Here is a 14,531-nt window from a genome sequence, read left to right on the forward strand (position 1 = left end):
AGACTCTGAAAAGCCTCACTTAGACTCGGCTCTGAACGACTAATGACAGAAGAATATTTAAGTATCAGCCAGTATTCATAATAAAAGATTTTCCCTTCAAAATTGCCCGCATAATAAAATGCGGGCAATTTTTCGTTTGTATCGGTCTCAACTTAAGGATGCATGTGTACAGATCTTATTTCACTGCCTATGAAATCATCTGTGGGTTAAAGACCTAGCAGGCGGGCGTGTGCCTCTCTGCCAGGCACTCACAACAGAAGGAACCAAGAGCAAAGGGAGCTGGTCCTGTAAGTGTTAGCCAGTTCACAGACAGGGAGGTTAAACGCAGACCAGTCGTCACATACTTACAAAGCTGTGATGTCTTAAGACACCTTCCTCTTCAGGATAAATAGAAATAAAACTGTGAACCAGGGCCTTCTAGTCCACTGTGGACTATTATTGGACTATTATTATTCTAATCCATTGTGGAATTCCCCAATAAAATGGAGACTGGACAAGCACAGAGCAGTCAGGTCAACAGGCATCTTACCACACAGAAAAACACCCTATTTCTCCAGGGATACAGCAACAGAGTGTCCCCTGCACTCCTGACCCCCTCCCCAGGCCTGGGCTTGCTATCTATACTCCCTCCATCCCTGCCAATCAGGACTCAGCACTATTCAGCCATGCCCTTCCCCTGTCCCAGGCTCACCCTCAAGCCAACCATGCACTCATGTCTCAGCTTTACCACAGACACTTACATGCCAAACTCCCAGCTTCTCCAATCCGCCCAGCTTCTCCAATCCGTCCAGCTTCTCCAATCCACCCAGCTTCTCCAATAAGCTCCCCCTTTCATACTCTTCTGGATTCCTGACCCTCCATACATGTAGTCCTTCTGTCCTTATTCTCTATGGTCTTATGTCTGTCTTGCCCATTCAAGGCGTGTGAGAACAAAGGACCCGAAGTCTTTGTAGACTTCTTGGCCTAGTCTGAGACACAGTGCCCAACTTGATGCAATACCAGACTCCGTAAGCATGTCTCCATAGATGGATGGAAGATAAAGTGACTGTACAGAGAAGTCAGAACTTGCGGTATTTACCCATCGAGAAGAGAGACACTGTGAGAGGCTCATTGTGAGAACTGAGACCAATACTGTGTCTGGCTGGCACTTGACCACCCAGAGGAAAGATGAAAAGGGACTGCCAAACCTGGGTGTCAATAAAGGTGAGAAAACAAACAAATCGCCAGTGGTCAAGTTCAGAGCAAGAGGAATGTCCCAGCCTATGCCTGTGGCAGCTGCAACACAGAAACTTGGCGCTGATACAAAAGCGTGAGGGTAAGCTTGTGGGGGGTAGCGAAAATAAATATGCCCAGCCCCAGGGGCCCCCAGCCTCGGCACCTCCACAGTCTGTGCCCAATGGGGCCGGGAGTGCTCAGAAAAGACACGCACATTTATATGGATCTGGTTTGCCTCTACCTCAAGGAAGGCGGGCTTAAAATGTAACAAATGGAAGAATGCGTCTGACTCTTCCTTCTGTGCTCCTTCTTTGCAGCTTCAAGATACTGAGCCACCCAGTGTCCTGTTCAATTGCTCTGTTTCTCTCACCCCATGCCCGAGTATAACACCCTCAATCAGTGGGTGCTCTACTAGGAAAACAAAAAGGCCTTAGAGCGGAATATTTGACGGTCAATCACGTATCAGCATGTGTCTCCGTAACTGCTTGGACTTCCCTCGGTACAGAGCGGGCAACTGCACAAATGGGAACCCGTGGGTTCCATGTTGACCTCTGATCTGTTCTACAGTCCATGCCAAAGTTGGGTCCCTGGCTATTTCCACATCCCCAGCCCCAACGTGTGGGACGGCTCCTTTTCCTCAACCCCCTGCCTTTGCACCAACGACTTCTCTGAGTCTCCCCTCATGCCTGCTGCCAGCCACAGAAAACGCAACTCTCTGCACCTCTACTCTGGCACGCATTCACCACTCAGCACTGGCGTACTGATGGAGCTCCAGTTCCCACCGCTGTCATAAGGGAAGGTTTCTACCTGCTGAGAACCAAGGGAGGCCTTTGGCCCCAGAAGCTGAACAAGAGTCAGCAGAGAGTCCCATAGCAAGGGGCAGGTCACCAAGGCATTTGCAAACACATTCAAGTCTAGCAAATGATTCAGTTTTCTCTTGGGGGCTAGAGAGACGGCTTAGCAGGAAAGAGCTTGAAGTGATAAGTTCTACAGCAGAAGGGTCCTTGTGTTTCGCTGGCCAGGCAGCCTGGCTAGATTGCTGAGATCCAGGTTGGTGAGATGCTGTCTCAAAAAGCAGGGTGGAGGGCAACTTAAGAATCAGCCAGTGTGCTGGGCATGGTGGCGCACGCCTTTAATCCCAGCACTCAGGAGGCAGAGGCAGGCGGATTTCTGAGTTCGAGGCCAGCCTGGTCTGCAAAGTGAGATAGGATAGCCAGAGCTATACAGAGAAACCCTGTCTCGAAAAAAAACAAAAACAAAAAAAATAAAAAAGAATCAGCCAGTGTTGACCTCGGCCTCCCTATGCTCGGACACACACACCCTCCCAGCCACCCTGCAGCCACACAAAGTCTCCTCTTGCAAAAATGAGCAAAATGACCCCCAAACCGTTTCATTAATCCAGGTTACCAAAGTCTGTTCCAGAACGGTGTGGTCCTAAGCACCTTATCATCTTTGGCGTGTTCCCTCCCCAACAGAATCTACGAGCTAAGGGAGAGAGTACGAGTTCCTCCATGAGGAAAAGGGGTTTGACTGCAAAGTCACTTGGTTAAAAAAAAAAAAAAAAAAAAAAAAAAAATTTTTTTTTTTTTTTAATCAGAAATTCTCTGCTTGCAGGGTGTGGGCCGAGCCTGCCGAGCCTGGTAAAGTCCCTCTGACAAGTCCGCGGTAATAGTCTTGGCCCCGTATTTGTAGATTTCCATGGCTAATTTTTTTCATACTCGTTCCTACCCCTTTTCCTCCAAATCCGTATTCTAACCGACATCTCCCATCGCTCACAGGTCATGTCTGCTACTGTAACCCACAGGGACAAATATTCATCCCCTGAGAGGCAGACCGCACAAGCTTTTCATGCATATTAGGGGGAAATCAGGCGTCTGCAGGACATCAAAGTCCTTTCAGACCATGACCTTAGCTGTGTTCTCTACCGGCATTCAAAACTTGGTTGCGTTAAATAATACCAGTGTAGGCTCAGAATGAAATAAAATCCAATCTCTCCGGCTGTCATGGACTCCACTCCCTTAGATGAAAGTCCTGTGGCTCAACTCTGAAAGGTTCCCTTAAAGCTGAATGAACCTACTAGTCACAACTGGAAACTGTTAATATTTTCATCAGAAAGGAGTAAGAGTGCTTTAAGTCACCAAGACATTACAACCGGAGGCAAAGGTGACAACTCAGATAGCTCAGGCTCTTCAGGTAGACATATCCAACGCTATGAGGTGGGGCTGGCCTTGTGGCTCAGTTAGTACAACGCTTGTCCAGCTCACTTTTCAGAGCAGCACCACACACAGCAGAGGTGGAGTGTGGCTGTCAAGCTCGCTCACGGGAACCAGGAGTTCAAAGCAATCCTTGGGACAGAGTTTGTGGCTCATAAGCAAACAGAAATTAGCAAGACAAACAAAAAATGCTAAGAGGTGGAATGGAGATTGGAGCGGGAAGAGAGAGCAGCGTGTTTCCTTGATCAGATCAGAACACAGTCTATATATAGTCCTTGGGCCTTTATGGGCAATGTTCTTTCCAACTAAGCCTCACTTCTTTATGACCTTCCATTGACATGCATGGCTACTTCTATTTGCTTTCTGTTGTGATAAAATACTCACAAGCAACTTGACCAAAGGCAACTTGAGGAGGGAAGTAGCTTTAGGTTGGTTGTGTCAAGTTGACAATAACAACTAATCAGGACAGTCACCTGGCTTTTGCCCGAGTCTAGTGTGTGTCCTCAAACTTGAAAGCAAAAAGGTTCAAAGGGTCAAAGAACTGAAGACTTCTTAAGAGACAGGCACAAATTGAGGATGAATGAAGCTCTATATCCGATCTCTCCAACTAAATTGTAGGTTACTGAAGGTAGAAGACCTTCCCCAACCCTATTCCTATCAGTCCATAAATACCGAATAAATACATAAAAGGACTCTTAGGAATGAGGCTGACGGGGAGAAACAGAAGTCTCAGGCATGCTACCTCAGATTAACAAATGAGACACCGGCTATTCACCTGCTAACGGTGCATTTTGAATTTAGGAATTTGTAATTTTAAAATGGAAACTATTTTCTTACTATCTTTTTCTGTTGCTGTGATAAACCACCCCAGCAAAGGCAACTTCCTCGGTTAAGAACTCATTTGTGCTTGCAGTTTAAGGGTTTAGTCCATCAGTGTGAGGGAGCTAAGGGGCAGAAGCTCAAAGCAGTGGGGTCACACCACATCCACCTTCAGAAGCCATCACAGTTCAGGATCCCACCCAGTGAACAGGGCTTCCCACACAGGGCAGATCTTTCCATTTCTATTGATGTAATCAAGATAAACCCCATAGACATGCCCCAAGGTCTGTCTCCAAAGTGGGTCTTGATTCTACCAGCTTGGCAACGAGCACTAAGATGTGGTCATTTGAATGAGAAATGTCCCCATAGGTTCATGAATTTAAATATCTGGTCCCTGTTAGTGGTGATGTTTAGGGAAAGTCATGGGACCTTTAGAAGGGATAACCGTGATGGGAGAAGTTCATCACTTGGGGCAAGTTTTAAGAGCTGTAACCTTGACCCACTTCCTGTTCTCCGTTTCCTGTGTGCTGTGTGAAGGATCCTGCTGCTTTTGGCTCCTGCCATCTGCCAGCTTTCCACCCCATGACTGCCATGGTGTTTTATCACAGCAACAATTAATACAACATCGAAACATAAACGAAAACGGGCTTTCCAAAAGCACAAAAAGTAATAATTAAGTCATGTACCTACGTTTTCTAAATAAGAAAAAAAAATTTAAAGTAGCTAATATTAGCTTTCTACTCCATCATTTACTGCTTATGAAGAACTGCAGGGACAAAAAAAGAGACCAAGTTATCCAACTCTGAACACGAGGCTTTCGAGGGTTCATGCTCCCAGAGACTAATGTACTATTGCTTCCCCCAAACACGGTGACCTCTCCAGAGCACAGAACAGTCAGGACAGAGAGCTCTGAGCCTCACCCTCATCTGTGGCTTTAGTAACCTACGGTCTGAAAACTTTAAATGGAACATTCCAGAAGCAAATAATTCAAAATTCTAAATGCCTTTAGTCATAGTGCATTATCACTTTTCTGTTCTGTTGTTAGCTATTGTTGCTTATCTCTCTCAGTACACATTTCACAAATTAAACTTTATTGTAAATATAAAATGAGGGAGTGACTGGCCAGCGAAATGAGTAATGAGATAATTTGTTCTTTCTGAATAAAGGACAAGGAGCCACACACTGAACTCCGCCCCAAAACCTAACTCCGTAAGCAAATGAAGGAACTGGGTCTGTCTGTGGGATCCTTCTGCATCTGTACATTTCGACTCTCGTCCGCCATCGCTGTGAGCCTTCCCCGTGAGCCATCCCTATGAGCCATCACTGTGAGTCCTGGTGCCCCCAAGTCTGACATCAAAATATCTGCACTAATGAGGTTCACTCTGACCAGACGAGAAGTGAGTTCGCCCTGTGCTTCTCTTGCTTCTATGGACCTAGAGAACAGACGGAATTCCCACAATGACCACAAGTGTTTGACCTCAGTTCCTCCAATAAGGACCTTCTGAAATCTCCATTCTGTGGAGACAGGTGTTTGTCACTAAAGCTGATGATCCGAGTTCAGTCCCCAGGACCCACATGATGAAAAGAGAGCCAAGTACTGGAAGTTATCTTCTGAACTCCGCACACACACCCCCAATAGAAAATAAATAAATATAATAATAGTCTATGAAAATTAATCCTATTAAACATTATACCACATTTCTAATAGACCACTTAAAGAGCTCTAGATGAATATGCAGTTGTGCTTAACTTGTCTTTATAGATGTTTTAGAACAGTTGATAATAACACTTTAATAAGATTTGAAATTGTTTTTCCTGTTTTCTTCCCCCTGATCTCTACACACACACAAACACACACACACACACACACACACACACACACACACACACACAGCTCATGCACAAGGCTGACCCTGAACCCAGGCAACACTCCTGCTTTAGCCTTTTAAGTGCTGGGATTACAGGTGTGAGCCACCAAACTTTGTGTTCTATGTCTATATTTTTAAAAAGTTTACAACAAATATTCCAGGATTCCCACTCAAAAATGCAACTCAGGAAAAAAAAAAAAAAGAGTGTCTCATCTCAGTATGTAAGCATGATTCTAAGTGACCTCCACAATACCAAATGTTATATATCTCAGAGCTAACACTTTTCTGACATGTTGGTTTGTTGGTCATAAAGTTATGAAAACTTTAAAAGTCATGAAAAATCTGGGCATGATGGCACACACCTGGAGTTTGCAGTAGGACCATTCCAGTGAACACATTCAAGTGTAGTCAGAGCAGTACAGTAAGATCCAGCTGTGTGCCCACAGCATGTACACATGCACAGACAGACAGACAGGCAGGCAGGCAGGCAGGCACACATGCACGCATGCGCACACACACACACACACACACACACACACACACACACATACAGGTTGGGTAATATACTGGGGAATGACCCAAGAAAATGGAGAGGCATAAGACAAAAGTTGTCATCTGTCATTCAGAAACAGCAGCCCTTCCTCCAAGACAGTTTTCTTTCTCTTGTAGTTTTGGAAATAATTCATTTACAAATATAAAATCCTTTCGCATATTAATACAAACAAGAAAGCAAGAGTCGACCAGACAGAATAAGGAAAGCAAGAACGGAGAAGCTGAAATACCTCTCACTCACTTTCACACTAGACTCAAGTTAAACTTTGTAATTTCAACAAACATGTCACATTCTGGAACACATTCTGTAAGATTCCTAGTGGGCCAGTGGTGGACTGCCAAGCCCACACAAGTTTTAGAGAATGTTAATGTTTTTCCGATTGCTATGATGCCCACCCTCACTAGAGAAGAAATAATTCAATTTTTACCTGAAAAGAGAAATAATTCAATTTTTACCCAAAAAGAGAAATGTTACTACAGTTTGATCGTGGTGGTCCACAGGTATTAGTAACGCATCTTTAGAAAGTGACCACAGGAGGTGCTGAGACTGTGGGGCACTGAAGCACCTGCCAGGCAGGCACGAGGAGTGGTCGCCAGGTCCCCAAAGTGCCGCATTGTGCACCAGGAACTCCAGTCAAGCACACTGCTGTGCATCAGTAACTCTAGCATCAGTGGGTGGGTGGTGGCAAGGCAGAGACTTGTGCCCCCCCTGAGGCCTACTGGCCAGACAAGGTAACCAATGTCACCAAACGGGTAAGTTCCAGGTTTGGTGAAAGACTGTCAAAAAAAAAAAAAAAAGAGAGTGATTGACCTCTGCCCACCACACATACTCGACCACACATACACAAACGGGTTCATACACCACACATGTACATGCCCAAAATAAACAGAAAAAAGATGTCCGTGGAGAATAGAGAATGCACTATCCAGTATTCTCCAAGTTCCTAGGACACAGACATACTGAGAGGTTGGCAAATGTTGAGCTGAAATTCTCACTGTAATCAATGATTCATGGGAATCTTGTTCTTTAAGTTTTTTATTTCAACCTTCGAACAAATGAATGTGGACAGTACCAAGAGGCCTGGACAAGAGAACAAGAGGAATTGTGCACCCACATGGCAGACACGCAGGAGACGGAGACCAGGGTACGTGTTTTGTTTTCTGTTTTCATTGTTAAGACAGCAGGTGAAGGAAGATAACGAAACTGACAACATTTGGATAAGTTTAAGTTGCCAAAATAAATGAACGAAGCTGCTGTTCAGTGACAGGACACAGGGAAGGAGGCCAAATCTGTCCCACTCTTGGCTGATCCACGGTTTGATAAGAAGCTACATTTTTAATTGCCAACAGATACAACCTGTCATATGACTGATCTCTGAGACATCAAAGGAATGGGCATGGAAATGCTGTGAAACCCTTCAGTATCTTTCCACAACCTGTCAGCTTTGGGGGTTTCGTAGCTTTTTCTTAAGTTAGAAAACTTCTTTCTAATTATTTCAAAAGAAATCCTATAGTGGGACAGGGTCACCAAATGTCAGCACAGAGCCGGTGATGGAGACTGACATGACTAATGTTGACTCCCCTCTTGAGGAGACTGGCCAGGGGCTCCCCACCTGCAGACACACCTCCAGCACTTGCAGTAAACCAGCAAGCGCTTTTCTGTTAGGTCTCTCCACCCAAAGCTATGTATCTGGATATCTCTCAAGGGTATTAGAATCAGCCAGTAGTTTATGGCATCTAAATTGCTGGTTTATTGATGCTAATGGTGCAGCCGACATAGTTGAGAGTTATATTTGCCCTGTTTGATTTATTACACCCTTCAATGTTCTAAAAAGATAACCCAGGGCTTCGAAGAACCAACTAGAAATCTCATTTTCTTCTCAGGCTGCCGTAGCTGTATTTTGCGCAAGAGGAAGTTTTGAAGTATCAGAACGTCCACCTGACAGACATGTAGAAGGATTGCCCAGAATTAACTGGAGTGAACAAACCACAGAATGTCTCTAAAAACATCCCATGAATAAAATTTGAAGGCCCAACAATCTAAAACTGCCTTGGGTCAACTTTAGATTTCACTTGTGAAATTTGTCATTTTTCACGCTTTTTGCAAAAGGTGAATACATAGAAGCTCTACATTTCAACCACCAATAGCATTTAAAAAAAAAAAAGAAGAAGAAGTTTTCCCACTCCGAGGAAGTACAACCATCCTCTCACCTGGAATAATTCCAAAGTACCATTTAAATAGAACTCAATTTATAGAATTTCAAACCGTCTTTCCTTAATTACAAATAGACTTCTGTACTAAACTTCAGTCATATCATTTTCAAACAAAAAGTAAACCAGATGTTTGGTACTTACATGCAAAATTGAGCTCTCATTGTAAAACCAAATTAAGTTTAAAATGAACTCTGGAATGAAGCTAAGCCCCATTGAGAACAAAAACAAAAACAAAACACGCAAAGGAACAAAGCCACACAATGCTGGGTTTCTTCGAGGCTTGTTCGTCTTAGGTGATTTATCTGCTTCTCCACAAAGCCAAGACAGCATGCTTACTGCAAACTCGCTGCTTATCGAAACGTGTATAACGGTTTCAAGGAGAAATATCTACAACAGACCCAGGTATTTGAACACCTGGGCTACCTAGCTGGTGGCACTGTCTGGGGAGGAAGTTCGTCACTGGGGGTGGGTTTTGAGACTTTAAATCGTATGCCACTTCCAGGTCAAGGTTTCTGCCTCATACCTGCCTTTGAAGGTGTGAGCTCTCACTTCCTGGTCCAGCTGCCACGCCCCCTCTGCTGTTGGTTGCTGCTCCTCCCCACTCTGAGACAAACTCTTCCGCCTCTGGACCCACAGGTCAAAATAAACCTTCTCTTCCCTATGTTGCTGGAGGTTCTGGTGTTTTAGCACAGTAACAGAAAAATAACTAAGCTATCTACCTAGGATATTGATTTAGAATTTGTCAACCAGAGGGAGAAAAATCCCTAAAATTGTATCATGTCATTTTTTTTAAAACAGTCAAAAAAGAAAAATTCAACCAATCATGTTAATTACCTATGTACCAGGCAGTGTCTTACATCACGCACATCCACGTATGCGCAAGCACACGCAGGCACACACACACACACACACACACACACACACACACACAGTTCTATCAATCCCATGCTACGTATGGTGTTGGCAGCAGTTTGACAAGGCCTCACAGTCTGGCATGTGTGAGGCTGTGATCTGCGGACGGGTAAGTAGCCTCCACGGTTATGTTCTTCACCACATGCTATCTTGGCTCACAACCACCACAGGGAAATAAGGGAGGGGTCATTGCAGTTCCTGCTGGGTAAACCTACCATTCGGTTCATTTCCAAAGTTTCTGCCTTATACCCCTTTAACAGAAGGAAATGCTATAAAACACGTGGTATCATGAGGAACGAAATCTCACGCACGCACAGGAACACGAGTGCCGCTGAGGACAGCTGCGACAACCCAGAGCATCCTAGTCGACAGCCAGCGAGCATTCTGTCCACTCTGACACCCAATCAAAAGCTGCTGTGAGGATTAAGGGGTTAAAAGATGATGTGCTTACACTTTGACCTCTCATCTTAGCACCTGGTAATTCTAATAAAGAACACCCTAGAAATATTCCCGAAAGCTCAGTCGACCAAACAGCTTTAATCTCCTACAGCTTCTGGGGTCCGGATGAAGGATGCTCAGACACCGTGGCATCGAGGATAGCTGAAGCTCTTCCCATGGAGTTCTTGAAAGCACTGAATGCACTTGCCTGGACTACAGACCGGATGACTCCTGAAGAAACAGGAGTCGGTCGACCTGAATTTGCGATAACCAGCTGAAGTCTAGATTACACAGTGCTCCCTTTCTCACGCTGGCTGGTGATGTCAACACCCACTTATTTGGTCTGAAGGTCAAGGGAGAATGGCTTCTCAGTGCCCACCACATGATCACCACCACCACAGGGAATGGGTCCCTTTTCCTCACACCAACATGGCCACATGAAGACCAGCTTTGAGAAGCTGGCACCATGCGAATGCCTTGGCAGCACATTTGCTAAACTTGGAACGATACAGGGATCAGCGTGGTCCCCGTGCAAGGAAGACATGCAAACTCATGAAGCAGTCCATATCCTTTTCCATTTAACTCCAGCGCTCAGGAGGCAGAGGCAGGCAGATCTCTGTGAGTTCAAGGTCAGCCCAGTCAAAAAGCTGTTCCAGGACAGTCAGGGCTACGCAGAAAAAACCCTGCCTCAAATAAACAAACAAAAAAAAACAGGAAAGACAGACAGACAGACGGATGGACAGACAGACAAGGGAAAAGTTGGTACTGATGAGAATGTCAGTCTATGGTACACACTAAACCATGTTTAACTTTCATCTTTATGATAAGCAATATGCAGATTAGAGAGGTGCATACTAGCATGAGATACCATCTTGTTCTTCAAAACAGTAAAAATAAATTTACAGTCCACACACTGCCATGTCACCAGTTAATTTCATAATTCTAGGCCATCCTGTCTCTAACGGAAGAATTTTTTCTTTTAATTATCTAAAACTGCTATGTGTATGAGTGTGTGGCTTGCATGTATGTACGCAACATCTGCAGAGGTCAGAAGCAAGCACTGATTACCCTAGAACTGGGGTGAGAGAGGTTGGGGAGTCACTCACAGAGACCTGCTGGAAACCAATCTCAGGTCCTCTGCAGGGGCCACTGATGCTGTCAACCGCGGAGCCATCACTCCAGCCCCCTGTAGAATTGGTCCTGATGACTTACAAGGAAGCAGTCTTTCCTTGTGCACCTACTCTTGTTAGATTGTTTTCTTTTGTTTTATTCTGTTTGAGACAGGGTTGTTCTTCTACTCCTAAGCACTTAAAAGTAATGAAAACGTGTTAACCATGGCTCTGACTAGGCCATAAAGCACAGATGATCTACGTGTGAGCAATTAGACTGGTGACAAAATGTATGTCAGAACAAATACCCTGGCACTGAAGTAGCTTTGCAAATGTCCCAGAGCCACAGGCACCGGCTGCTGCTGTTTTAGCTGGGCCTCTGATCTCTAATTCAGATCCTAGGCTTCCCTGAGTGCAGAAGGAGTCCAGCCACTGAGCCAAAAGTCTCTATAAACTTCTGCTTTAAGTTCAGTGAGAAATCCCAAACTATCCACTAATCCCAAAGTGGGGAAAAGGGGTTGCCACCCTTCCCCCTCCAGGGCAGGGCTACCTTTTCTAAGGATGTTTTCCCACAAGTTACACTGTGCTCCACTTTCCAGCAAAGGCAGACCTGCAGGCAGGATTTTCCCACCAGGATGACACTGACTGCATGCTGAATTACGTCTGGCTAAAGATTTCCAAACACCCAGGACGAGTCTAAAATAGACTTTCCAGGTGTTCAGGAGGTTGAAACATTTGCCCACGTGATACAATCTATTAAAATGCAAATGTAAAGGAAAAAAAAAAAGAAAGAAATGAAAGCAAAAGAATTTCCAGACGGGAGAACTTGATTCTGCGATAGCTTTCTACACAACCACAGCATTTTAATAAACTTCCACTCAAAATGCACTTTGAAGCTTGTCGAGTCTTTCTTCTAGATATTAAAGGGCTTCTACTTAAAGAAGGGGATTTTTTTCCCTCAAAGATTAATCCTGGTTTCCAAGAATGAGAACACTCAATGGATTATGGCTGATTGCAAGATAATATTACTAAGAGAGAAAAATACCATTGCTTGTATTCTATTTCCTGTCAAGACTTCTAGAAGGCACAGAGTGCACACAAGTCTTCATAAAGGTACGCCCCTGCCCAGTTCCTGGGTTGAGCTGTTGCATGGTGACTTCTCTGGTGGATCAGGAAAGTGTCTGGGTCAGAGTAGAGCCTTCTGTAACTCAGCAACTGTGATCTGAAATACAGAATCGTGTACTCAAGTCTCCAAACTCCTTCATCCTCCCGCCATTGTGGTTCCAGTTTGACAACAATTCACCCTGAAGTACCAGGAGAAGAACGTTTGGAAACCTCGCTGCCTCAGAGCCAGTCACCGATGTCACCGATGTCACAGATGCTGAAGAGATCCACTCTGAGGCCATGGGTGGGAACGAGTTAGGGGTCTGTGTGAATCTCGAGCCCCACCCACAACTCTGGGAAGTTTCCAATTGTGTCAGTTCTACGCAGAATTGAAGAACAGTGTCTGGGTTATTTTTATGTTTTTAAAAAATAATTTGCTGTCCGGGGCTATTTAGGCTTATGCTTGTGAAGATGAGATTTAATAGAGACCCGTAGAAGATAACCAATAGATGCCTGAAGAGAAAAGAAACTTCTCTTCTTACTTGTTGGGGGCTGAGGCCGGAGGGACTGAAGCAATCACAGGTCTGTGGCCCCTCCAGACAAGAGCAGGAGAACCTCTCAAGCTGCTTCAACCGCCCATTCTCTACTCGGCCCAAGTCTTAAAACAGACGCGTTTTCACCTGTTTCTTTGGGCTGGACTGTCTATAAAACACAACTATGAAAGCACCCCAAACCCCAAGTCACGCAAAGGCTAAAACAAGTCCCCTTCCACGAACATTGATGTCTCCAATAACTTTATTGGGTGCTTGGCCGCTCCTCTTCCTCAGCTGGCAAACATCGAGAACCAGAATCACAGACCGTGAATCACAGCTTCTGAGGAACCAGCGCTGGCTTCTCCATCTGGGCCCTCCCACTCTGTAGACTCATTCTACTGTGATCTCTCTCAGCTGCTCTTAGGGAAGCAGAGCTCAGGGGCGCTAACTATAAAACAAAAGGCTGCGGTCTTATTCTAATTATCATCAAGCTCCATTGTTCTCCTTGGGCGTAGTTTGGGGAGATGAGACTGCACCTACAAAGCTTTCATCTGCTCTATCAAACCAATATGCGTTTACTCATCAAGTACAAAGTGCCCGATCTTGAGCCAGGGAAATGTGGTGATAAAATAACAGATAAGTTTGAAGATAGCAAGAAGCACAAAGCTAACACAAGACACGGATTTTTAACTATTTAAAAAAAAAAAAAAAAAAAAAAAAGCAAGCAAACAGAATTCTAGCCCTTACTGACTCCCACACAATACCCCAGACTCTCTATAGCATCAATATTTATTCATGATGAACTTGGTACATTTTCTCTGGAAATGTTGCACAAAAGTGGAGACTTGCATTATGAACATTTTTCAATATACTTTTTGCTTGAAGCACTTCTGGATCTAGAACTAGCACTGGGAGGAATCTTTCAAATTACAGCACTGAAGGACCTTGAATCCCAGAAGGCAATGGCCAAGGAATGCACGCATGCCGAGCTCTAAACAAACTGGAAACTTAAACAGCACAGATCCCAAATCACTGGCTAGCTCACAGTAAACACACTTAACATCGTAGGCATAGAACTATCCACTTTCACAGAAGACAGATTCACAAGGCTAGCATTAACTCACATACTAAATACAAATTCCCTATAAAGAATAACTATCATTCTAACAAGAACTATTATAAACTGGATAGAAGACAAAAAAATTATACTTTATGTGAGATAAAATGTCACAGGCTCAATGATACCAATATTGAGTTTTTTTCCCCAGTTCGTTCATTGCAAAATGAGTAACATTTATGATAGAGTGGACAAGGATGAAATATAAATAAATGTGCATGTAATATTTAATATATATGTCTCAGTGGAAAATAATTTGAATTAATTAAGCCAAATGTTATGCTTTTAACTTTCTGTAATACAACACGATCATCATTTTGAACAAGTTAGCAGCTTCCCAAATCTTATGTTTTAAACGTTCTATTGGACAACTGTGAACACAAAGCTTGCTCTCTCTCTCTCTGTCTCTCTCTCTCTCTCTCTCTCTCTCTCTCTCT

General features: G+C 44.2%; 1 protein-coding gene and 1 pseudogene across 4 annotated transcripts in view; one reads left to right on the forward strand and one right to left on the reverse strand.

Moving 5' to 3' along the window:
* Abcc4 (ATP binding cassette subfamily C member 4) overlaps window positions 1–14,531 on the reverse strand; it is a 219,068-nt gene that overhangs the window by 88,048 nt on the left and 116,489 nt on the right. The gene's annotated exons all lie outside the window — the stretch shown is intronic.
* On the forward strand, window positions 10,704–10,803 carry LOC115064673 (annotated as a pseudogene).

This window comes from Mus pahari, chromosome 8 (genome assembly GCF_900095145.1).
Source record: "Mus pahari chromosome 8, PAHARI_EIJ_v1.1, whole genome shotgun sequence".
NCBI lineage: Eukaryota > Metazoa > Chordata > Mammalia > Rodentia > Muridae > Mus > Mus pahari.